Source organism: Notolepis coatsorum (genome assembly GCF_963971535.1).
Source record: "Notolepis coatsorum genome assembly, chromosome: 13".
In the NCBI taxonomy this organism is placed as follows: Eukaryota; Metazoa; Chordata; class Actinopteri; order Aulopiformes; family Paralepididae; genus Notolepis; species Notolepis coatsorum.
Window position 1 is genome coordinate 23,188,627 of NC_140177.1, and position 27,868 is coordinate 23,216,494.

Consider the following 27,868-nt stretch of genomic DNA (forward strand, 5'->3'; position numbering starts at 1 on the left):
AAAGCCAGCTTCACACAGATATGTGGGGCTGAATGGTATCAACACCTTAACTGCAGCATCATGAGATACTTGGTACTCAGCACCACACTCTGAAACTAGCTCTCCAGGTGGTATCAGATGAGATTTCAATGAGTTCTTCCAAGAGTTTGGATGGAGATGTGTCAGGAAGCTTTGTCTCAATGTTGTCTGTAAAGTCTTTTTTTATCCAGAGTGACTTAATGATTTTCAGATTTTTAGAAATGGTCAAACTTATCCAAATATGGTATTTTCATGGAAAACAGTGCAGCTGCATCAGATAGCACTTTAGGGATAATTTTCTGTAATCCAAAAAATAATTTGGATTCACTATAAAGTGCCTGTTCACTATAAAGTGCCACGTTTTGATATATTGAGCTTTAAACTTTAAGTACATTTTTTGGAACACGCAACCTAAAACACCTTCCTCTCCCAAACCGTTCCTGCAATTGTTTTATGTTGCATGATGATCATGGATACATTTATTATGTATTGTATTTTTTATGTTTAAATATCAACATAATCTGTCTGTCCACCCTCAGTACATTTACTATCAATATAATATAGTAGTCTGACTTCATCATATATTTTCAAACGCACACACAGAGGGAGAATGCCCCCCCCCCCCCTCCTTCCCAGTCCTCCTTCCAAGTCCCCACCCTGCTGTTCTCTGTCGCTCTGAACAGGGCTTGTTGTTAGCTTATGCTAAAGGGACATTAATTCCGGTCTTAAACACAACGTGGCCACAAAGGAATGGCAAGGATTGCAAAGCATTTTATATGCATTTGACCCGTTGCGGAATAAAACAGCAGGGATTTGTTTTGGGTCGCAAAAACACTATCCTTGCTGTGTTTCAATGTCCGCGTTCCAGATCCAGAGTACGCTACTACTGCTGAGCTGAGAGACGCTAAGCTCACTGCTCAGCCTGCTGTGTTGAGATGCATCCTTATTGGCTGTGTGCTGTAGAGCGGATATGAGTCACGACACCACAGAGTTTCAAAATAAGAGTATCATAATGTATATGGCAAAATAAACGCCCCAGATTACGTCTATCTCTACTTTACCTACCATATGACCGAGGAGGCCTGAAATGCCCAAATATCCAATGGTATTACTGGGCAGCACAACTGCAAACGATCATGTTTTACTTCTCATCGGAGAATCCCCCTGCTTGGATCCATTCAGAATCCTGCTCTGTTAAACCGAGCTTACCCTTGCACCTGTATTTGTATTCTGGAGACCGTAAATATCTGAAGAAAAATACAGACAACCCCATTATTTTAAACATGATAGATGTGTGGTTTGACGCACTCAAATATTTGAATATAAATTCGTCCCGATCCAGGTTCAGTCCTATTTGGGGCAATGCCAATTTTAAATCAGGGCAAAACGATAGTGGATTTAAAGTATGGGCTGAAAAGGGGTTAAGGAAAGTGCAAGACGTATACAGGGAGGAGGATGAAGTATTCATGTCCTTTGCGGAAATATCTACAAAATATGATATTCCGAAACATCACTTTTTTAAATATCTTCAGCTAAGGAGTTTTATATCATCTCAGAACCATTCATTGGATATACCGAACATTTCCATCTTAGAGGTAGCAGTCACTAGACACTGTTATGGTAAAGGTATAATTTCAATGCTATACGACTTATTTGTATCTGGTTCAGATGAATCATCTGAATCAAAACTGAATCAATGGAACGAAGACATAGAGGAGGAAATATCTTTAGAAGAATGGAGCGTGGCATGTAAAGAGGCACAGAGTCAGACAGTCAGTAGCAACCTAAAACTTATACAATATAAATGGCTGATGCGTACATATATAACTCCTGTTAAATTGCATAAGTTTAATGATAATATTCCAGATACTTGTATTAAGTGTAGTGAGGAAAGGGGGACACTGTTCCACTGCATATGGGAATGTGTGAAAGTGAAAACCTTCTGGCAAGATGTTATTGATCTGATCGATCAAATCTTATCAAAGAAGTTGCCATTGAATCCCAAGCTTTTTATTCTTGGTTTATATCCTACCACCCCACATCTACAACGCAAAGAGTTTAGATTTATAGATATGTGCATATTACAAGCAAAACGTGTAATAGCTCTTAATTGGAAAAATGTTGATGGACCAAGAATTGGTATGTGGATTAAAGAAATGGCTTCAAATATGTCAATGGAAAAGATGGTGTATATTGTTAGACGTAAACAAAACATTTTTGATAATGCCTGGGGACCATTTGTGTACTTCTTAAAGCATAATACGAATGTTGGGAACTTGCTTCAACAAGAACGGGATTAGGGGGAGTACTGTGGGACAACTCTTATCATTGTGTAAAAACGACAAGAAACACCCTTTACTTAATGTGTAAAACATTTTGGTTGTATTATTATTTATTTATGTTTATTTTTTATTTAAATCTGTATCCTTCCTATGTGAACCTGTTTTTGAAGTTAATTATTATTTTGTGGGGTGGGGTTAGGGGAGGGAGAACGGGGTGAAAATGTTTGCTGAATACTGCTCTGCTGATATACATGTTGTAATTTGCAAACTAAAACCCAATAAATATATTGTTAAAAAAAAAAAAAAAAGAGTATCATAATGACCTAAATGTTGCTAGCTTTCGGAGCCTAGTTATTTAGCTGGAGCTGCGCGTGGGCAGAAATGAGACCCGCTATAGGATTTTCAAAATAAGACTGTTGTCATTCTATATTTTTAAAGAACATTGCCAGGCATCTCGCGGAACCCCTGGCAGCTCTCCGCGGAACCCCTGTGTGCCGGGGAACCCCTGTTGAGAACCGCTGGACTACTGTACTATTACAGGTATTCAAATCAAATCAAATAAAAAAAAAATTGATTTAAAATTTTTTATGAATAATTAAATATGGTTACTTGGCGTCCCTGTATCGATACAGTATCGCCACGCAAAGTATCGCGATACTACTACGTATCGATTTCCCCCCCACCCCTAGGGTCATGGGTCATATGGGGAGTGTGATACAAACTGAGATCTTCAATTGACATTCTCAAACGTTTCCGAAATTATGACTAATATTCTCCTTTTATTTATAGAGAATTCTCTCATTCTCTACTGTGAAGTGTGATCCATATATCCGTGGGTGGGGTGTTGCCCTGCTGATAAGACCTGCATAAACCCTTTGACTTAGGGCTGGACGATATGACGATATTATATAAATATCGGGTACAGTTCATTAACGATACACTTTTTAAACGTATCGTGGATATCGTGATGTTTTGCCCAAGAGGATTGTGTCGCGTCAATCTGGTCCACGCGCTCAAACTTTTGAACAACGCCGCCCCACACACACACACTACTGCATCAAAGTTACTACTTATGATTAATAAATGCATTCGTTGTGGCATTAACGTTATATAGTTACACGTTCAATAACATCAGCGTATTTACCCGAACATAGCAACCTAGATAGATAGCAAGCATTACTCGGTTCATATCTCAGCCTGTGCTGAGTAAGTTGTGCCCATTCACATCTGTTAATAAAGTTTTCAATCAGACAGATGTATGGAAAGGCTTTTATTATAACATTCGTTGCAGTAAAATCATTATGCCTCGTTTAGTCATCCTGCGGAGCTAAAAGCTAAACGTCGGCAGCGGGGAGCTAACGTTGTTGATATTGTTATTGAGCTCTCGTCAAAATCAATGGCGGACAAAAGCGGAAGTAAAACATGAATACGCGCTTGCCGATTGGTGCCAAGAACAGCAGGGCGGGTGCAAGCGGTGTGACGTAATTGGCAGACTCGACTGTCAATCAAAATTATTCTGTTTGCCGTCTGAATGAATGAAAACTTTATTAACAGATTGCAGAATGGGTACAGTACAGCTCAATACATACAATTGTTAAGGGGATGCAGACCAGAGAAATACTTTAGTCTTGTTTACATTAGAGCTGCCGCGATTACCGCATTACCGCGGTATCGCTGTTACATCACGGCCACCGCAGAGTAGGCTGAATACCGCGTCACCGCTGTTTTTTATAATAATAATAATAAATTATCCTCCTCTCGTTGGGCTTGCGGCTCTGCAGATATACCCTACTTCTCTATCGAGGTTCCAAGCGACCCTATTGGGTACCAGAAAAGTCACGTGAAACATTGCAGACCACTGATTGGTCAGAGGAGAGACGCGTCACACGTTTTTTACGTCCTGAATGTCAGATCATCACAACACGGCTAATAACGTTAGCTTTAACTCTCCGCCGGAGTGGAATACCATCGCTCTTCAGGAGTACTAAACGAGACATAATGATTTTACTGTCTGCAACGAATGTTATAATAAAAGCCCTTCGTTCTATACACTTGTCTGATTGAAAACTTTATTAACAGACCGCAGAATGGGACAGCTCAGCACGCTCTGAGCAAAGAAAGGAACTGAGATATGAATAGAGTATTGCTTGCCTTGCTATCGTCCGGTAAATACGCTCAGTGATGTTATTGAACGTATAACTATATAATGTTAATGCCACAAAACGAATGCCTTTATTATAAAGTAGTAACTTTATAGTAATAATAATAATAAGAAAGGGTCGGGGGGGGGGGGTAACCAGCCCTGCCCGCGACACCGAGTGAACTGCGCACGACCAGAGGGTAAACTTCGAATCCGTGTTTCACTTTCAATAACTAATGCTTGCCGAATCCCAAACAATATTCATGCTGCAAAGTCATCCTCTAAAGATAGACATTTAGACTAGAGGCAGGCTATATGCTATAAAGAGTAGACTACTACTAAAAAAAAATGCATTCAAACTTTTATTTTTTTATTTTTTGTGTGCATGCGGTAATACCGCAGCGGTAGGAAATATTTTGCAAATTTGTGCGGTAAGGAAAACAGCAATACCGCGGCAGCTCTAGTTTACATCAGGGTCCCCCATTTTCAATTCATTATATTTCATATCTAAATCATATAATATCTCATTGCTAATATATGCAATATATAATCTAATAATCCAATAATCTAAATCTAATATACAATATAAAAATGCTAAATGCATGGGTATTTTATTTTGTCTTTAATGTTAGCTTGCAAACTCAAATACTGTCTTGGTAAGCCTCATAATGAATTGTTTGGGGGAAAAAAGAAAAACATCGTGATGTGTATCGTGTATCGCCGAAAGGTCAGAAAATATCGTGATATCATATTTAGGCCATATCGCCCAGCCCTACTTTGACTTACACCTCCTTTGAAATGAGGATGTTGAGTGAGCAGCTGTTCCAGACTGAACATCAAGGGCTAAACATCACAGTGAGAATCATTCACTGTTTTAGCTCATCTTTCTCACAGCGTGCAGCAGGACCACCACCCTGAGCTACGCAGCATGGAAACCTGTGGTCACTCATCCACTCACTCACTCATTCATTCATCCACTCACTCACTCATCCACTCACTCATTCATCCACTCACTCATTCATCCACTCACTCACCATCCACTCACTCACTCACTCATCTACTCACTCATCCACCCACTCACCATCCACTCACCAGTGATGGGCAAGCTACTTGGAAAATGTAGCAAGCTACACTACAAGTTACTCTCGATTAAATATAGCTCAACTACAATGGAAGCTATCCCCAGAGAAATGTAGCAAGCTACACTACAAGAACATGGCAAAAATAGCTAGCTACATCGGCACTACTTTTTTTTTTTTTTTTTACTTTTTACTTCGTGACCAAGTTTCCACCAAACAAATAGGCAGGAAAACATGAACTTGTTGAGATTGGGGTAAAGACAATGAAACGCCTTATCACTGACAACACCGGCCCAAAGGGGGAGCTTGACACAGATGCTGTGCAGAGAGCGATCCTGCAATATCGTAACACACCTGACCCTGACACGAAAATATCTCCGGCAATGTGTGTCTTCGGCCGCCCGATACGTGACTTCATCCCGGTTGTACCTGGGAAGTACAGACCACACGAGACCTGGCGTGAGACACTGACGGCAAGGGAGGAGGCTCTCCGCAAACGCCACATCCGCACAGCGGATGCCTGGGCAGAGCACACAAAACGTGTATGGTACATAATAAATGTATCCATGATCATCATGCAACATAAAACAATTGCAGGAACGGTTTGGGAGAGGAAGGTGTTTTAGGTTGCGTGTTCCAAAAAATGTACTTAAAGTTTAAAGCTCAATATATCAAAACGTGGCACTTTATAGTGAACAGGCACTTTATAGTGAATCCAAATTATTTTTTGGATTACAGAAAATTATCCCTAAAGTGCTATCTGATGCAGCTGCACTGTTTTCCATGAAAATACCATATTTGGATAAGTTTGACCATTTCTAAAAATCTGAAAATCATTAAGTCACTCTGGATAAAAAAAGACTTTACAGACAACATTGAGACAAAGCTTCCTGACACATCTCCATCCAAACTCTTGGAAGAACTCATTGAAATCTCATCTGATACCACCTGGAGAGCTAGTTTCAGAGTGTGGTGCTGAGTACCAAGTATCTCATGATGCTGCAGTTAAGGTGTTGATACCATTCAGCCCCACATATCTGTGTGAAGCTGGCTTTTCATCCATGACAGCTCTGAAAACAAAATATAGGGCCAAGTTGAGCCTTGATGATGACATGCGTGTTGCCTTGTCAAAGATCTCCCCACGTATTGACCGTATTATTAGCCAGCAGCAGCGGACCTCGCATTGAGCTAGAAATGTCCACTGAGTGAACGAGTGCTTATTTTCTGTATTTATTTATATTTTTTGAGAAATGGTAACTTGGTGATCCTTTTCTGTATTTAAAATAAATACATGATTTTCTGTTTTTGAGAAATTGTCAAACTTATCCAAATATGCTATTTTTATGGAGAACAGTGCAGCTGCAACAGATAGCACTTTAGTGATCCTTTTCTGTATTAAAAAAAAAATACATGATTTTCAGTTTTTTCTTAAATAAACATTATTTTGAAAGCAAGCACTTTTGTCATCAGATTCAGACAACTTTATTGATCCCGCGTGGGGCAATTCATATTTGCAGATTCACCAACAAGCAACAAAGACAAACAAACAACAAAACATCTCAACGACAGCACGGCAAATAAATAATCATTGTATCATCATTGTAGCAAAAAAGACAGGACCGAAAAAGTCTTTATCGTATGTAGGGGTGCCCTGGAATATTTTATTGAACACAGGGGTGCCTTGGCAGCAGAAAGGTTGAGAACCCCTGCAGTAGTCCACACACACAAGTGCATTCAGTTAAGTTGGAATATGACTAATACAAACAGTTCAGTTTGTCAGGTACATGCAACACAGTGTTGACATCTGTCTGCTTGAGAAAATACCATGTTCTGCAATATAAATTATTGAAGTGAGATGAACAGACTAAACTTTTTTTTATTAGATAAAACATGTTGACAAAGTTTTACTTTGCAGTTGAAAAAAGGTAATAAATTAAATTTAAAATGTTTAAATAAAAAAGAAAATCGCAATACTCAGCGTATCGCGATATATTTAGTATCGCGATACTATCGTATCGTGACGCAAGTATCGCGATAGTATCGTATCGTGAGGTCTCTGGCGATTCCCACCCCTACATGACCCCACAGTGAGTCCAGTTTGATTATTGGTTATATTTATATTGAACATGTGATTTCACAGATGATGTGATATACAGTCATATCTGGGAATTATGGTGATGTATCTCATTCCATATCATCCGTGCCTAGAGCCCTATTTCCCACTAGCCGTACTACTGATCCAGGTATGTTCACACAGCCGGACCTTGCCGTGATGATATTTATATATTTTTGTTTTTGTTTTGTTTTGTTCTTAGCTCTATTTTATTTAAATAAAATGTTTTAGAATACTACTCAGGGCTGTACGCTAAGCTTTTTCACTAGGGGCACAGGTGCCCCCAAATGAAAAATGTAGGGGCACATAATCTCACTGGGGTGTTTTGCCGTGGCCCACCTCGCCGCAGTGGATGCATACCCCTTCGGGCTTAGCCTTTGGTTTCTCTAGCCTGGCTCCTCCTCTGGCGCGGGTGTCCTGTTGTCTCACCCGCCTGTACGAACTGCTGACCGTGTCCGCGCTCTGAGGGTCAAGCAGGCGCGATGCCGAGCGCTTTCCAGACTCCTTAGCCTCGATATACTCGATCATGTCCTTTAGTGGCATGTTCTGGTTCTTCTCACCGAGCAGGTCGAGCTGTATTTCCGAATCTGCAATGCCACGGGCAATCACGTCACGTAGGATCTCTTCCGTGAAGTCGTTGACTTGGTCGCACCCTGTCCTAGTGCATTTCATCTGGTACTTGCACGTGTCCGCCTGCCCCTTGATGCGGGCGTGGAACGACCGGATGGGCTCTTCATAACCCTGCCGCATGTTAGACAGGGCTGCCCGAGCTACCATGGTGTTCTCTGCGCGAACGGCGAGTGCCTTCATGGCAGCGAGGACGTCCTCCTCGTCGTTGCCCGCTAGGCTCCTGCCTGCCGCGCGTGTGAGGTCCTTCCTCAGATCCTCCTCGCAGCACTCTAGTAGCTGTGAAACTATGTCGGGCCCGACCAGCTTGGTGCCTGTTTTATACTCACCCCAGCGGGTTACGAAGTATGACCAGGCCTCGCCCGTTCCGGCCAGTGCTATGGAGGGACGCTTTAGCTTCTCCATTTTAGCATTTGCGCCCGGCGCCCAGGGGGCTGCGCCTGCGACATGTATAGTGGCGTGTACACTTAACATGGCCGCCACCACGGCCGCCGCTACATGCTCAGCTACATAGTCACAATCTTCAATAGGGCACTCTGCATTTATAAGCACCATTGTCAGTTATTTGGATGAATAATTAATAGCTTGCTTCCAATGTATAAAAATTACTTCAGACTACAGCTGTAGCTCCAAAAAAATAATCCCTTTTGGCATCTTCCGTTGGAACTAATAATAAAAGTCCACTATAATCCAATGAAAGCAAAAAAAAATCCATACCAATTGTCGACGTTAACAGTGTCCTGGTCCTTTAAGTCGACAAGGTGCCGTGTTGTTTGCCGACGGCTCCGTCGACTATCCGACTTTCTCCGGTCTGTTTGCGCACCTCGTCGTCCTCCTCTGATCCACAGTCCACTGATCATATCCGTTGGACTACATCCAGATATTTGTATATAAATAAGAACGATATTCCATTTGTTCCATCCAGTTTAATAAAGAAGGAAACAATATACAAATAAGTCTCGGACGACTGCAGGTGTATTTACAAGTAGCGTCTCAACTTCCTGTTCCGGTCGCTGCGCTACTGTGCAGGGCCGTCTGTTATAGAGGCGCTGTCTAGATATTCTCTAGTCCTCAAGTTAGTGCTGGACGTGTTGAGAGAGCAGCATATGTTTTAGCCGTTTTTTCAGTCAAACTCATAAATGTGTCCCAGATAGGGCCATGGAGAGTCAGTTGTTATTGACATCATCATCTTCATCAATGCCATCGAACCCCTCTGCCATTTCGTGCAGACTGGTTCATGTAATCCGTTAAATTGCATTCATTCAATACGTCTGTGTTTTGATTTTCACTTCCTGCTTTGCGGCTGGAGTCCCGCCCTATCCTGCCTCCGATTGGCCTACCCGTAATGTTTTGGCCTACCATCAGGGGGCGTAATTAAAGCCCGCCGCCCGCCAGGGGCGCTCAGTTTTTACCTTTGGCGCTTGCCACTGAGAGCCCTGCCCGCCGTGTGGCGTGTAGACGTGTAGTTCATAACGATACTCTTATTTTGAAAATCTGTGCGGGTCTCATTTCCGGCCCAAGCGCAGCTAGAGTCATAATATCGATGGCTCTGGCAGTTAGCAGCATTCGGTTCGTATGATATTCTTATTTTGAAAAAAAACGTGGCAACGAGTCATATCCGCCCAGCCGGGCCAGCCCTGCAGCGGGATACTATTGGCTTCTGCTCGTATCAACACAGAGCGGCCCGCAGCTCTAGTGCCACTGCTAACGTTAAGCTCTCAAAATGATAGCAGCTCGCCCGCAGCTCTAGTGCTAACGTTAAGCTCTCAGAATGATAGCAGCTCGCCCGCAGCTCTAGTGCTAACGTTAAGCTCTCAGAATGATAGCAGCTCGCCCGCAGCTCTAGTGCTAACGTTAAGCTCTCAGAATGATAGCAGCTCGCCCGCAGCTCTAGTGCTAATGTTAAAGGGGAACTCCACTTTTTTTGGAAATTAGCTTATTTAACATCTTCCCTGGAGTTAGACAAGAAGATGCATACCTTTTTTGTCTCTGTTCGTGCATTTTAGCTTTGGGAATAGACGCTCCGTTAGCATAGCTTAGCTTCATCACTGGAAGTGAGGCAGGACAGTAGCCTTACAGTGCCTTACAGTGTATTGCAAGGTCTGACATTGACCAAACTTGATATGCATGACCTTGGTGGGCTCTAGGTCAACTCCTGAAAAGGGGGTCAATGTCAGACCTTGCAATCAAAAGTTAGGGGGCACACTGAAATTATGGCAAGGGTTATTAGCCCCCTAACTTTTGATTGCAAAGTCTGACATTGACCCCCTTTTCAGGAGTTGACCTAGAGCCCACCAAGGTCATGCATATCAAGTTTGGTCAATGTCAGACCTTGCAATACACTGTAAGGCACTGTAAGGCTACTGTCCTGCCTCACTTCCAGTGATGAAGCTAAGCTATGCTAACGGAGCGTCTATTCCCAAAGCTAAAATGCACGCACAGAGACAAAAAAGGTATGCATCTTCTTGTCTAACTCCAGGGAAGATGTTAAATAAGCTAATTTCCAAAAAAAGTGGAGTTCCCCTTTAAGCTGTCAGAATGATAGCAGCTCGCCCGCAGCTAGATCACGTTAGATCTATATGTCCCAGTAAACTAAATTGTCTTAACGTTATCTAGCGGGCTAGCAGTAGCTACAGATAGCTCCTGATATCAATGTCTTATAACATTGATTCAATGCGTATTCTAGCTGAGGGCTTGATGAATGTGATTAGACCAAAGAACCGCAATATTATACCAATAGGGTCCAGCTGCAGCGCCGGAGAATCCTTGCATGCTGAATGTAGAGTATTAGTATAGGGTCTAGCTGCATCGCCGGAGAATCCTTGCTGGAGCAGGAGGCTACTCAAGTATACACACAGACAGTGGAGCTGTTTGCAGATAGCGAGCATTTTGACTTATTGCGTGGTGGCGATGTCTCGCAGATAATACAACTACAAGTATGATTATATAATATATATTTAATTTAAAAAAAAATTATATAAAATATATATATATCTTTTTTTAATCAAAAAAATTTGGCAGGTAAGAAATATGCTTGGCGGGTAGATTCTTCCCATCTACCCGCCACTGGCCGGTGAGTCAAAAAGTTAATTTCGCTCCCTGCCTACCATACCCAATCGTGAGTCGTCACTCATATCTAAACAAACCAACCAATCATAGTGGGTTTTTTACGGGGAGTTTTTTTTTCTCCTCGCAGATCTTCTAGTCTAGACCGTTTCTCCCGAAAGTAGCGTGTAACGTTTCTCGTCGCTACATTACTACTTCGTTCTATAAATAGCTCCGCTACAGAGATCGCTACCCTGGTTAAAAAGTAGCGAGCTACCAGCACGCTACTGAGAATTGTAGTTAAGCTATGTATAGGGGTGGGAATCACCAGTTTCATCATGATACGATACGATATCGATTCTTTGGACAACGATACGATATTTGCCGATAACACAAAGTCTCTCACGATACAATACGATACGATTAGATTCAGGTGCCTGCGATCGATATGAGATGATATCATATGCCCATTTAACACAATCAGTAACATTTAGATCAACAAAAAAAAGGTAATGAAAATATCATTTGACATTTGTATTTTTGAGCTCTTCCAGACATTTAAAGGAAAATCAATCTATTGTTTTTAATACAAATAGACCTCCTGTTCACTGTAAAGTGCCACGTTTTGATATATTGAGCTTTAAACTTTAAGCAAAATTTTTTGGAACTCAAAACTTACAACCTAAAACCCCTCCCTACCTCCCTCTCCCAAACCGTTCCTACAACAATTTGTTGATGTTGCATGATCATGTATAGGCCTACATTTATTATGTATTATATTGTTTATGTTTAAATAACATTTAAACATCAAACTCCTCTGACCTCATCTGGTCTTTCCAAAGACGCGCGCACACACACACAGAAAGGGAGAATGCTATGCTGTAACATCTAGTACACACACGGAGCTACTGCTGTTGTTCTTGGGCGGATATGAGACTCGCCACAGGATTTTCAAAATAAGAGTATCGATATGAATCGATCTTATTACATCGCATCGATCCGATTCGATTGTTGATAATTACATCGATGTATCGATCTGGATCGATGTATCGTCCCACCCCTAGCTATGTAGCGTCGCTACTTGTAGCTAGCTACTGCCCATCACTGCCACTCACTGACTCATCTACTCACTCATCCACCCACTCACCATCCACTCACTTACTCACCATCCACTCACTCACCTACTCACCATCCACTCACTCACTCACCATCCACTAACTCACTCATCTCTACTCACCATCCACTCACTCATCCACTCATCTACTCACTCACCTACTCACCATCCACTCACTCATCTACTCACTCACCATCTACTCACTCATCCACTCACTCACTCATCTACTCACCATCCACTCATCTACTCACCATCCACTCACTCATCCACTCACTCAATCATCTACTCACTCATCCACTCACTCATCTACTCACTCATTCACTCATCTACTCACCATCCACTCACTCATCCACTCACTCACTCACTCACCATCCACTCACTCACCATCCACTCACTCATCTACTCACTCACTCACCATCTACTCACCATCTACTCACTCATCCACTCACTCATCTACTCACCATCCACTCACTCACTCACTCATCTACTCACTCACCATCCACTCACTCATCTACTCACTCACTCATCCACTCACTCATCCACTCACTCATCTACTCACTCACCATCTCACTCATCTACTCACTCACCTACTCACTCACCATCCACTCACTCAGCATGGAAACCTGTGGTCACTCATCCACTCACTCACCTACTCACTCACCATCCACTCACTCACTCGTCCACTCACTCACTCGTGCACTCAGAGGACCTGACAGAATGTTTTGTTAGATGTGTGTAGACGTGAGTCTACATCGTTTCCTGCTTGTTTGGTTTACATAGTTTTCTGTGTGTTCAATTGTGAGATCTGATGGAGAGGTGCAACAAAACATAAATTTGAAGGCCCTTATTGGTAAGCTACCTACTTATACTACAGCATTATTGGGAATTTGGAATGGAATTTTCAATTTTGGAACCTATGGAACCCGTTGTAGTGACTGGCTGGTCCTTAAAACATCCACCGCCGTTCACGTTGTACAGCGTTATTGCCCGCCATGTGTTGTCTGCCAAACCACGCTGTACAGCGATATTGAGATCATATTTAATTTTTTCGCCATGGCATTCATAATTCAACCACCCAGCCTCTGGTGATACAGTGGGACTCTGCACAATATTGCAACGCCTCAATACCGCCGCCTGGTGGATGATCGGGCGAGTTACAACCGGAAGTGGCAATCAGTGCATCTGGGAAATCCGTCCGGCAGTCACATATTGTTGCGGGACTCCAGACATACACCTGCGTGCATATGGATCGCTGCCATAACTCAATAATCGATATGATTTGGGTGTTTATTGCGCCATACAAACCGGAAATGGATCTAGGAGATAGACGTCAAATAATTGGGATATTTTTCCTCCAGTCTCGTTGGCGAACGGTAAGAGGACGCCGACGTCATTTTCAGCACAATTGTCTATTCATTTCGATCTGATCAATATATCACCCATACTACATAAGGGCAATTCCAGCGTTATGGATGTTACATTCAGAGAGAACATTGGAAACTTAACTTAACATTGACAAGGCATCGATTTGAATTGGAAGTATAATTTACACATTTTAGTTACACTTATTGAGATAAGCGTGCAGTAAGAAATGTTTTGACCTTTTGGATTTTGAGATAGGTGACAAAATACACAGTGTTATGTAGGGATGCACCAAAATTTCGGCCACCGAAAGTTTTCGGCCGAAAATGGCCTTTCGGCTTTTGGCCGAAAGAGTTTTCACCGAAAATATATCACCGAAACAGAAACAACCTGTAACCTAACGCGTGTTGTTGTGATGATGTCATCAAAACGCGGCTTCAGTCATTACATGCGCAACGTGAGCTCTTCAGTCCTGCGTTCTGCAGCCTGTGATAACTCCTCTTGGGACTCGGGAGTCGCGCTGTTTCTATGTAAATTCTGCGCGCAACGCGTCCAATAAATGCGTCTTTAACATACTTTATATCCTTATTTACTATATGTAGAGCCATATGAAATCCGTTTTATTATTTTCCAAATTCCATTTTATTTTTTCCCAAATTCCATTTTTTCCGTTTTAATATTTCAGAATTCTGTATTTTGCTTTTTATGCTCATTTTACCATCAGAAATAGTGTCTAAGTGGGAATGAATAAATGTCCACAATTTAATAAGATATAACAGTCCATTTAATGTTTTTAAGTGCTGCAACTCAGAAATACATTTCAATTTTACACAATATTTTTCAATTAATATTGTGACAAAATAAAAATAAAATACATATTTCAAGTGTAAACAATAGATACAGCTAGCTACTACTGACATTATCACAATGACAATGTCAGTAACCTAGCTATATCTATTATATTGTGATGAAATATAGTAATGCATAATTTAGGCACCTTTAGTTTAGTTTATTTCGTTTATAAAGGACAGTGTATAATGACAATCGTTTGCATTAAACAAATGGATGGGTGCACTAGATTTAGCAAGAAGCTATCATTTCCATCTATAGTCCTATGTACTGTAACGTTTCATAGCTATTTAAGTTTATTTAGATTATAAAGGGCAGTGTATAATGACAATCGTTTGCATTAAACAAATGGATGGGTGCACCAGATTTAGCTAGAACTTCTAGAAGCTATAATTTCCATCTATAGTCCTATAACGTTACATAGCTATTGCATTAAACAAATGGATGGGTGCACTAGATTTAGCTAGAAGCTATCATGTCCTAACGTTATAGCTATTTAATCACAATAGTGTCGCAAGTGTTTTTGCGGGTCCAGTCCACGGAACGTTGACAGAATTAGCAAAACACCTTATCACCGGAGGCATAAAAGTCATTAGGATACTGTTCTGCTCTGAATTGAGGGCTTATTGTGGATTTTTTTAGCTTCTTGACGAAGCAGCCAGACGCTTGAGCACCGCTGTGTTGTGTGTAACACGCTGTAGCGTCCCCGCCTCCCCGGTCGCGTGTGCACCAAACGTTCCACCCAAAAACGAAATTTCAGTCCAGATTAGGCCAAATTCTGCAATATTCCACGTTTTGCAGTTGATTCCATTTTTATTGGTTAATTCCGCGATTCCGTCCGCGATTCCGTGAACGCGGATTTCATATGGCTCTAACTATATGCCTGTCGCGGTTAATCACAGTGATCTAATATGCATATTCTTCAGAGCGAGAGGGATTGTGTTTCTCACATTGACGCTGTCTGTCGTTGATAATATAATCTGAAGAGCATTTTATTATTATCATTCTCGAGAATACACGTCGCGCGAAACTGTGCCAAAGTCTAGAGAGCACATTCATCTGGGGACTAGAAAGGTGCGCTCAGTAGAGCACAGATGTCCGCCATGGCGGCAGCCACACATGTCTTCTCTCTCTCTATCTCTCTATCTATCTACCTCTCTCTCTCTCTCTCTCTGATTGATTGAAAACTTTATTAACAGATTGCAGAATGGGTACAATACAGTACAGCTCAATACACACAATTGTTAAGGGGATGCAGACCAGAGAAAGACTTTCGTCTTGTTTACATCAGGGTCCCCCATTTTCAATTCATCAGGACATATGACATACATGACATACAGATAGACAGTACTGCTACATCTATACATTTATGACAAATGACAACCAGAGCTGAGAAGCCACTTTCACAAAGATAGGTAGTGCAAAAAAAATAAAAAAAATAAAATCGTTTATTTTTATTTTTTTTATATAATTGTTTTTCGATTAGTCGACTAATCGAAAAAATAATCGACAGATTAGTCGACTACCAAAATAGTCATTAGTTGCAGCCCTACTCTTCAGTGTTCAGTATAGACTCTTCAGTCTGTTCAGTATAGACTCTTCAGTGTTCAGTATAGACTCTTCAGTGTTCAGTATAGACTCTTCAGTGTTCAGTATAGACTCTTCAGTCTGTTCAGTATAGACTCTTCAGTGTTCAGTATAGACTCTTCAGTGTTCTGGAACTCTTCCAGAGAGCTGGAGGAGTCAATGAAAGAAAAGAAATGTGGACTTTCATTGAATGCTATGGAGGCTGTATGGCTCACAGCTTGAAAGGATATGGGTACCAGCTCTGGCCAAGAGTGTGCCTCACTCTGTGTGTGTGTGTGTGTGTGTGTGTGTGTGTGTGTGTGGGGGGGGGGGGTGGTGTGGTGTGTGTGTGTGTGTGTGTGTGTTTGTGTGTGAGACAGGCCCTCGAGGGTCGGTGGGGCTGATCTACTGTTGTGTGTACATCATAGATAGACTTCCACTTGACTCAGCAGCAGTAGTTATTTTAAACACAGATACCGGTGATCATTGTCAACTCAACACTCCAAAGTAACCATAAGGCTTCAGTAGAATCTCAACACTCCAAAACCATAAGGCTTCAGTAGAACCTCAACACTCCAAACCATAAGGCTTCAGTAGAACCTCAACACTCCAAACCATAAGGCTTCAGTAGAATCTCAACACTCCAAAACCATAAGGCTTCAGTAGAATCTCAACAGTTAGGTGGAGTGAGACCAATAACCTCACCCTGAATGCTTCCAAAACGAAGGAGCTAGTCATCGATTTTAGACGTAGCAACATCTCCCTATTACCATAAATGGCTCAGAGGTGGAGATGGAGAGCAGTTTTAAATTTCTTGGGGTCACTATTTCAAATGACCTGAGCTGGCACTCCAATACCAAAACCATTGTTAAAAAGTCCCAGCAACGTCTTTTCTTTCTCAGGAAACTGAAAGAGTTCACAAATAACAGGGTGATTCTACACAACTTCTATCGCTGTGTGATCGAGAGCGTTCTTACTTCCTCCTGTACTGTATGGTTTGGTAACATCACAGACCAGGAGAAGAAATCTCTGAACAGAATTGTGCGCGTCTCGCACGCAAGACAATCGGGTTTAGCCTGCCAGCTCTAGAAGAGATCTATGGTGCCAGGCTGCTTTCCCGTGCCTCTGGCATTATCAACGACCCCTCTGGTCACCCAGCTGCAGGCCTCTTTGTCCCCCTCCCCTCGGGCAGACGCTACCGCTCCATCACATGCTCCACCTCTCGGTTTACTAAGAGCTTCTTCCCCAGTGCTGTGTGCAGCCTGAATAACTCCAAAGGCTAGTTTTGTATTTTATCCTATTTTGTTTCTGTGTGTTTATTAGTGTTATTAGTCAGGTTTGTGGAAGTGCTGTTTGTGTGTCTGTGCATCATGCACTTTGATTATATGCAGTTTTACTGTAATTTGTGCCACTATGCACTTAACTATGATATGCACTTTTAGGGGATGTTGATATCAATTTTAGCATTTGTCCTTTTATACTGTCTGTGTTTTTACATATTTTTCCTGTACTGTTTCTACTCTGCTCCTGTATTGGATTAGTTGTAGACGCACAGTGTTTGCTCTGTACCTGTATTCCAATGTGGATTCGTCCATACATGGCAAATAAAATCTTTGACTTTGACACTCCAAAACCATAAGGCTTCAGTAGAATCTCGAACACTCCAAACCATAAGGCTTCAGTAGAAACTCACTAAGCGAACACCATTCTATTGTTCAATTTCTACTGTGGGTGGTAGAACCAGTCATACTGCCGAACAAACAAACTTTAGCAAAGCATAAAAGAGAGACCAGGAAAGGCGTAGAAATATTCCTAACAGCCTGTAATCAGAGAAACACAGGCTGACAGGGTGCTTTAATAGGATGTGTTCCGTCAAAAGAGATGGTTAAGAAATAGAGAGAAAGATCAATATTCTAGAGTCCATCATGGAGCCAAGGAGTATTTAGTTTCTAATTGGTTTCACGCAGGATAACACCAGAGGGAAGTGAGGCAGGGCCGTGTGTAACGTGACCTCGGCCTGTTTAAAAAGCACCCGTTGAGCGACAGACACACCTAAAGCACACATCACTGTTTGACTGCAAGGAAGCTGCTGTAGTCTCTCAGGCACACGTGTGCACACACACACACACACACAACCCACCCATGTGTTGTGGGAACATTCTATAGATTTATATTAGGGATGTCCGATATTATCGGCCGATATCGGCAGTAAAATGTGATATCGGAAAATATCGGTATCGGGAAAAAAAAAGAAAAAAAACAATATATATATATATTTTTTTTTTACATTTATTTAACCTTTATTTACCCAGGCAAGCAAGTAAGAACCAATTCTTATTTTATTTATTGTCAAAAGTATGCATGTTGGTTTAATTCAACAACAAGAGATATGTAATGTTAATTTTTACTTTTTTAATTATCATATTTTGCACAGATAATGCTTACATTTAGAAAGCCTTTTGAATGCATCCAGTGAAATGATTAATTACCTGAAATTATTCAGTTTTTTTGGGGGGAAACCCTGCATATATCGGTATCGGTTGATATCGGTATCGGTATCGAAATTAAGAGTTGGACAATATCGGAATATCGGTATCGGTAAAAAAGCCAATATCGAGCATCCCTAATTTATATTCATTTCATTTTCATTTAATTTCAAACCTTTATTTCAACTCATAAGACACTGAGGTTACCATCATTTACATTACGAGCAACGACGAGCTTACAAAACAAGACATTGTTTCTCAGCAATTTCATATATAGGCACAATAAATCAGAATAAAACGGAGTCACAAATTGATATACAGTGGTCGCTGGTCGGAGATCATTCGTTCCCTAACTCCTCCTTACCCTAACCCCAACATAGCTCCTTCACCTTGGGGGGACCAGTCAATGGCAACCAGTAAACAACAAAAGAAGCCCAGACACTTGGTCCCCACAAAAGGCAAGAAAGGAAAAGGTAGGAAAACAAGGTGCACGACCCGCCCCCCCTCTCCACACATCCACTCCACACCTCTGACTAACCTATTAAATACACATTGAGCTGCCCTCACGACGAGGAGCCCATCAATAACGCCGTCCTCACACGGTTAGGCCCAAGTCATCCATTCTCATTTGCAAACCTGGTCTGTCAAACCAGCCTTTGTGGGAAACACTTCTTTTTACTCTTGTTCAGGAGAGAGAAATGTCAGGGATGGTCCCTAGAGCCGCTACCAATTACCGTTTAATCCATTCATTCAACAGTTATTCTATAGATTAATCGGTGCATCTAAATGATAAAAAAAAAAACATTTTCATTTAAGTTTACATTTTTTTCTCTCTTCCGAATGAAATGATTAGTCTTCTTTTGTATTTTAAGATATTCCTTTATTGATCCCCTTGGGGAAATTCGGGCATCGTAGCAGCATGAGGGAGGGGGGAGATACAGGTATACAAAGACAGGCAGTAGAAAGACATAAATATAGGCGATACAATTCGATTTATTTATAGAGTATAAAAATATGAGAAAAAATAAATGGTGTAAACAATGGTGCAGATGAGGGTCTGTATGCCCTATCGGTTATATTATAGCCTGTTACAATAAATATAGGCAATAAAGAATCTGAATATATAGGCTACTATGAGTAAGAGTATGTTTCTGTCAAACTTAAGACGCTGTGGAACATTTAACCGCCACAAATGATCGACGCAGTCATTAAAAAAGATAAATCAATTACTTCTTGTAATCCATTTATTCGATTAATCACGACACCGCTAGATGCACCGATACCACTTTTTCACTGCCAATACCGATTCAGAGTCCTAAGGGTTCAGTATCGGCTGATACCAAGTACAGATCTCATCCATCGCTTTGACTCAACAGTATACAACAGTTAGTTCCAACCAAGTCAGTCATTTGATTGGACAAGAGGCATTCCATGAGTGCTGACATTCAGTATAACAGCACTGGGGACTTTTAACCGTCTTCATATGTATCACTCCGCCACAGGTGTTCTATTAATAACCGATAATTAGGCTACATATCGGTTGCACAATGAATGGAAACGTCCAGATGAATGTACATGATGCAAAGTAGATCTATACAAAGTAACAAGCTGTGCAGGAAAATTTTGTGTTCAGGTTGCCTGGCAACCGTCCAAGTTCAAGAGTGCAGTTGTGGAACTATTTGTTGTCGGAGCTAAATAAATGATTAAATAAACAAATAAATCATAATCTGTTGTCGCTTATTACTGTTAACTAATAAATGGCGATTGTAGAACTGTTGCATAAAAGCAATATCACACTCGAGGTCTTGCCGCTATACAAAATATCAGCACATGCGTGCGATACTGCTTAAAGTATAGACTCTGACCATCAGTTTGGCGTCACTGGATGCGAAATATAATACATTTCTCCCCATTAGGTAAGGGATAATGTATAGCTACTAGGGCTGGGCGATATGACGATATTATATAAATATCGGGTACAGTTCATTAACAATACACTTTTTCAACGTATCGTGGATATCGTGATGTTTTGCCCAATAGGATTGTGTCGCGTCAATCTGGTCCACACGTTACTCGTTCATATCTCAGCCCGTGTTGAGATATGCCCATTCCGCGGTCTGTTAATAAAGTTTTCAATCAGACAGATGTATGGAAAGGCTTTTATTATAACATTCGTTGAGGTAAAATCATTATGGCTCATTTAGTCATCCTGTGGTGCACTGGTCTCCTACTAGTCGGTCGCGGGGAGCTAATGTAAGTAGCTTTGTTGATGTCAGCACACCGGACATTCAGGAAGTAAAAAACTAATAGAGCTTGCCGATTGGTGCTAAGAACAGCAGGGCGGGTGCAAGCGGTGTGACGTAATTGGCAGACTCGACTGTCAATCAAAATTATTCTGTTGTCCGTCAGAATGAATGAATGAAAACGTTATTAACATATTGCAGAATGGGTACAATACAGTACAGGAGGATGAAGACCAGAAAAAGACTTTCGGCTTTTTTACATAAGGGTCCTCCATTTTCAATTCATCAAAACATTTAGAGACATACAAATATATAGTAGTTTCATAAAAATGCTAAAATGCTATTGATTGATTGATTGATTGATTGATTTAAAACTTTATTAACATATTGCAGAATGGGTACAGTACAGCTCAATACATACAATTGTTAAGGGGATGCAGACCAGAGAAAGACTTTTGTCTTGTTTACATCAGGGTCCCCCATTTTCAATTAACCATATTTCATATCTAAATCATATAATATCTCATTGCTAAATATATGCAATATATTATAATCTAATAATCCAATAATCTAAATCTAATATATAATATAAAAATGCTAAATGCATGGGTATTTTATTTTGTCTTTAATGTTAGCTTGCAAACTCAAATACTGTCTTGGTAAGCCTCATAATGAATCGTTTGGGGTAAAAAAGAAAAACATCGTGATGTGTATCGTGTATCGCCGAAAGGTCAGAAAATATCGTGATATCATATTTAGGCCATATCGCCCAGCCCTAATAGCTACGAGGTCATTGTCGCAAAATAATTGACCGACACGTAGTTTAAAATACCGAGCCGCTTCGGCGAGGTGTTTTAAACGTCAGTGAAGGTCAATTATTTTGCGACAATGACCGAGTAAAGCTATACATTATCCCGCTTATTACATGGCTAACTTACTAACAATATACCTAATTCATTTGACAAATCGCAGTTGTTCTGTGGCTCTGTCAGCCCAAATAAAGTGATTATTATTATCGCGGGCAGCCTCTGTTCTGGCTCCGCTGTAATCTACACACACTCCGCTGTCAGTGCAGCAGCGGCAGGTGTGTCTGATTTGCTGCACTGATGTGGGCTTGATTGCGAACAGCTGCGCACATCGGTCATTATTGTCCCACAGCGGTCATTATTGAAAAATAATGACCGCTGTCGGGGGGCTATTGACCAATCACAAGCAAGCATTTCGGCGAATGTGAAAAACGCCATGTAATAAAGAGATATAATGTGCTAAGTAAAAAATAAAGAATTCAATATAAGTCTGACAAGAAAACAAGCCGTTAGTAAAGTATGTTAGTTAGTAAATTAGTATAGTTAATATAGTATGATCTGATGAGTAAAAAAGGGGTGGAATTAAATATAATTAAAAATGTATATTGGTTAGTTACTATACCATACAATCATAATTACTATTAATCTACAATTCAGTGATATTGAAGTCATGTAAAGAAGACAGTGTAAAAAATGTAAACACTGACGTTGACAGACCTCTGTGGGAGGATAGTGTCTTTACATGACTTCAATATCACTGAATTGTAGATTAATAGTAATTATGATTTTATGGTATAGTAACCATACATTTTCCACTACAGTATGCTTCCTCCCACTCCTTTTCAAATATGTAAATGACAACAAAAAAAGATATTTCACTTGTGTTTCTTTGTTTATCTTTTTATTTTTATTTTTTATAAACATTTATTATTTGAACAGCTTAAGTCTATATACTGTACTTGATGTTTGTTTGTTGTTTGCATATTTGAAATAAACTTCAATCAATCAAATCAAGTGACTTTTCTTTGATTTTTCTAGCATGTTTCATGTTTCTTGGTGTCAGATGGTATAGTACGGGGGAAAATCCTCGGATACCGGACACCTCACTTTAGCCTGGTATCAGACAGACACCCGATACCAGTATCAGTGCACTGCATCGCTAGCATTTCTGCATTTCAGCCATTGAGATTTATGGAATAAACAAACACTGAAAAAAAGATTGGCGATACATTATTGTGGATAGGGTATCATGTTCAGGATTTTTGTATTTTTGAAAGACAATAAATAATCATCTCTGTGCTATTTGGAGAAGAAAAAGACATTTCTTGGGGACATGTATCACATTACTGTTAAGTGAGCGGTGTCTGTAACCTGCTACCTGTGAGATTATTGCCATGTGAAGCTCAAAGGTGGAAACTACCAGAAACCCATTACTCTAGTTACTGTAATAGTCAGAGTAGATTCATTTGAAATGTTATGTCCAAAACGCCTGTGAAATGCCTTTATGTTGCACCCAGCATTAACACCACTACTCCCCAAGTACACTGTATTGTGTCAAATTATATTAGTTTTTTTAAAGAAAGAATACAGTATTAAAAAAAAGAAAAGTGAAACTAACGGGAGGCGCCACCTTTCTTAGCTTCTAAATGCTATAATGTGGATCTGCCATTTGCTGCGTCGGCTGTAATTAAATTTTGCATACGCAATCATAACAGCTAATCATAACCCTGCCTCCCCAGGCGGTTCCAGGTCTCTGCTCAGACCAGCGTGTGGGACGAGGAGGACGTAATGACAGAGAGCACTGTTTGCTAACCAGCGGCGGCATGTCTGACACCCAGAACCACTGGTTTAGCAAGTAATAAAGAGAATAGCCTGGTGACAAACGGTCAGAAAGGGCTTTCGTTTTTCAGATACCCATTTATATTTAGCGCATATATATATATACATATCCGTCTGAAAATACCTGCATATAATTTTTATATATACCTACTTATTAGGGGTGTAACGATTCGACCTCACAACGATTACAAGATTCGATTACGATTCTTCAGGCAACAATTCAATGCATCATGAAATCTCTTCATTTGACCACGATTCGATTCGATTCATTTTCTATCATTTAATTCCCCAAAAAAATTTGAATACACAAATGTGGCTGGGGGAATTGATTCACTCGGCATGAATGGACTATAGGTCAATAAAAACAATACACACATTTGTTTAAAAAAAAAATCTATTCTAATAGATTCTAATATTTTCAAATCGATGCAGTTGAATCGTCAGATTAGGATCGATGCATCGTTACACCCCTCCCTACTACTTATACACTTGTATATAACCCATATAACTCTGTATGATAGCATGTACAATAATGCAGTATATACCATATAATATATATATATAAATAATAAATATGTATTCTTACTGTATATATATATCCATATCCGTCTGTATACTGCATATAATCCTTTTTACATATCTGTAGATACTATATCAATATTATCTGTACATATCCCTTACCTACTCTTACTAAACACTGCTGGCCACGTGGCCAGTATGACTTACCATAGTGTCTATATACCTGTATCGCTGTACATATTAATACTATAACTCTGTACATACATGTGATCAGCCTTATACTCCGTAGTACTAATTTATATATGTTATACCAAGGTTAATAACCTACATTGTATATTACTATTGCACTTTACTCTGTTGGATGCCAAACTTATTTTTGTTGTACTGTACTTGTGCTGTATATAGTGTATAATGACAATACATTTGAATATAATCTAACCAGGGCAAAACAAAACACAACCATGTTTCTCCTCATCACTAAGGTCTCCCATGTGAAATGGATTCCTGTAGAAAAATATTTTACAGCAAATAAAGAAATAATTGTTAAATTGATAGATATCATTATACAATTTTTATTTTATAGCTGAAATAAAGCCTGGTCGTATGGGAGTTAAGGCATATGAATGCATGTAGATTCATAGATGAATCATTTCAAACTCAACAGGCTCAGTAGTCAGGATATTCCTCTACGTAATTCAAAGGACTTGAGAATATCTTGAACACAGATGGATCGTCATAGAAACACCAGTGAGGGCTTGTTAAAGGTGTGATGAATCAGACAAATTTTTTATTGCCTATATTTATTGTTGTCGATAGGGCGGGCACACACACTCTTCTAGACCTTTGTTTACACTGTTTATTTTTCTCATATTTCTTACATGTTCTTTATATTCAGAGTTAATCATATTGTTCACACCATTTATTTGTTCTCATATTTTTATATTCAGATCTAATTTCATTGCCTGCATTTGTGTCTTTCTGCCATTACCCTGCCCATACCTGTACCTCCCCTCCCCCCATGCTTCTATGAGGAACATATTTTCTTAGCATGCATAGTCAGGGAGTTACCCAGACTCAAACCAAAGAAAAGGAAACCCTGACAAACAGTGTCTGCAATCCAACACCACCCAATACAAGATAAGATAAGACATTCCTTTATTGATCCCCTTGGGGATAGTCGGGTCCTATATCTTGGATGTCTGTGGTGAGAATACTATCAAATGCAACTAGTGAAAGTAGAACTACAGAGAAGATTCACTTGTTCCCATCTTGCATTTCCTCTTTGACCTTCCGTGTGCAACAACACACGCTCACGCTGAAAGAATTTGACACGCACCGATAACCTCCCAGCACTCCGCCCTTCATAATAGTCAGCAAAAGGCGGCAACAGCAACACCCTGCCCCACTTCTTCCACACGGCGGTTTGCGCCACACATGGATGCCTCTGCTTCAAGGGCGACTTCCAAGATAACAAAAAGAACGATGTAGAGATGTCCTCCTGACAGATCTTCTCAGGGCCAGAGGTGCTTCCTGTAGATGTGCAGGGTTGGGTACCCAAATAGGTGCTTAGAACAATGGGTGCCACATTTCAGTCCCTTGAGAGCAGGTAGATTAAGACCCGCCCAGGTAGAGAATAATCGGAATTCCAATGATGCATAATGGTTAATGGTAGGCCTAAATGGTGCATTCATATAGCGCTTGTATCTAAAGCGCTTTACAATTTTCTGTTCCTCACATTCACCCATTCATTTCACACACCGATGACGGCTGCAACCATGCAAGGTGCCAACCTGCTCATCAATTAGGGGTTAAATGTCTTACTCAAGGACACTTGTGACATGCTGCCTGAGAGGAGTGGGAACCTTCTGAATACCAGACGACCGCTCTACCTCCTGAGCCACACAACACTCACTGACCAGCGCTGACATTCAATTTGAGAAGCTATGATGATATCTAGTAGGGGTGGAACGGTTCACAAAATCTACGGTTCGGTTCGTATCACGTTCTTGGTGTCACGGTTTTCGGTTTGGTTCGATATACGTTGTTTTTTTATTTAAAAAAGATTTAACACTCAAAATACCATACATCAGCATAAGATATATAGCCTGAAAATAAACTTTTCAGTTATTCTCAAGGACATAGTCATGCAAAAACTGAAAGAATGAGGCAGTTTGACAGTGACCGGGTTACAGCTAGGAGAGATTTTGGTACAGCAAGAGGGGAGGCATTGCCGATTTAAACATGCTTCTCATTTATTTGGTAAAAAATAAGGTTTACAGCGGTTTGCCTTAAATAATGTTTGGCACACAAAGACCGAACTGACTGAAAAATATAGGCAACATTTGTCAAAGTATTAACTTAGTGCAAACAAACTAAATAATTAAACCTTTCCATTTTTGTGGCCACATTATAGACAAAGGCCATCAACATAAAGTATACATATGCTCAACCAACACTATAATAATAATAATAATAATAATAAATCAAATTTATATAGCGCCTTTCATAGAACCCAAGGTCGCTTTACAATCAGGACAAAAAATAGGGCAAGGAAAGTAGGGGGGGAGGGGGAAGAGGGGATGAGGGAAAGTAGGGGATAATGGACCTAATTTAATCTAAAACTAACTGATGGGGAAAGCCTTGGTGAAGAGGTGTGTTTTTAGAGCGGATTTGAAGGTGTCCAGGGTTGGGGCGTTGCGGATTTCGGGGGGGGAGAGAGTTCCAGAGGGTAGGGGACGCCACGCTGAAGGCTCTGTCCCCAAAAGTCCGTAACCTGGTGCGAGGGATGGAGAGGAGACCTAGATCAGAGGATCGTAGGTTCCGGGATGGAGTGTACTGGTGGAGGAGATCAGACAGGTACCGGGGGGCGAGGGCATGGAGGGATTTGTAGGTGAGGAGCAGGACTATAGACTTTCTTATCAAAAAGGAAAAGTCACAGAAAATATTATTAGGGTTTTATATAAGGACGTGTATGGGGTTTCTTGTATTAATAGTGATTTGCACTAAGGAATGTTGTAACTGTTATCTTAAAAAAAAAAAAAAAAGAGAGGAGATGTTACAAGGGAAGGGGGAATGTTATATACCCCCCAGAGTAGTGTGTGGAGTTGGTACGTCCCAGCAGGACCAGGATGTAAAACAGACGCACAGTTGACACACATGCTCTAGTCTCCTGGCTCGTTATTGAACACAAACAGTTATTTTTGAACCTCTGTTGTCAAGCCTCATCAATATACCCCCCTTCCCCACTCTGGTGTCGTGGAGTCACTTCGCTGTGAGCGTTTCCACAGTTAGCTTGCGGCTAACATTAGTTAGCTCACGGCTAAAGTTAGTTAGCTCGTGGCTAACGTAACATTAGCCTAGCTCGAGGCTAACGTTACTTATAACCGAACAATACACACATGCCCGAGCCGTGGAGGTCATACCGAACGGTGTGCGGTTCGAATGCGTACCGTTCCACCCCTAATATCTAGCTATTTGGTCCTGCATTGGCCTGTGAATTAATTAATTAATGATCATTGCATTTATATAGCGCTTTTCTAGACACTCAAAGCACTTTACAAGGGTGTAAATTACCTCCTTCACCACCACTGTGTAGCACCCAACCTTGGGCTACGCAGGCTCAATGGCTGCCATAAACACTGGCACCAGGCAAACATCATACTACACAATGGATGAAAGGCTCAGGAGACAGGGATGATTGATACCAGCCAATTAAGGAAGGAGGGATGATTAGGTGGCCTTGATGTCAGAGACCCGATTGAGAATTTGGCCAGGATGGAG

The 27,868-nt window shown here is 40.7% G+C and overlaps 1 protein-coding gene across 3 annotated transcripts in view; it reads right to left on the reverse strand.

Moving 5' to 3' along the window:
* LOC311239522 (rho guanine nucleotide exchange factor 18-like) overlaps positions 1-27,868 on the reverse strand; it is a 123,239-nt gene that overhangs the window by 54,678 nt on the left and 40,693 nt on the right. The window contains exon 1 of one of the 3 annotated variants that reach the window (XM_084327843.1): positions 5,874-5,908. The exons of the other annotated variants lie outside the window; for them this stretch is intronic. The gene's annotated coding sequence lies outside the window, so the exon portion shown is untranslated. Of the gene's footprint in view, positions 1-5,873; positions 5,909-27,868 lie in introns of those variants that run through there. 3 annotated transcript variants of the gene reach the window in all.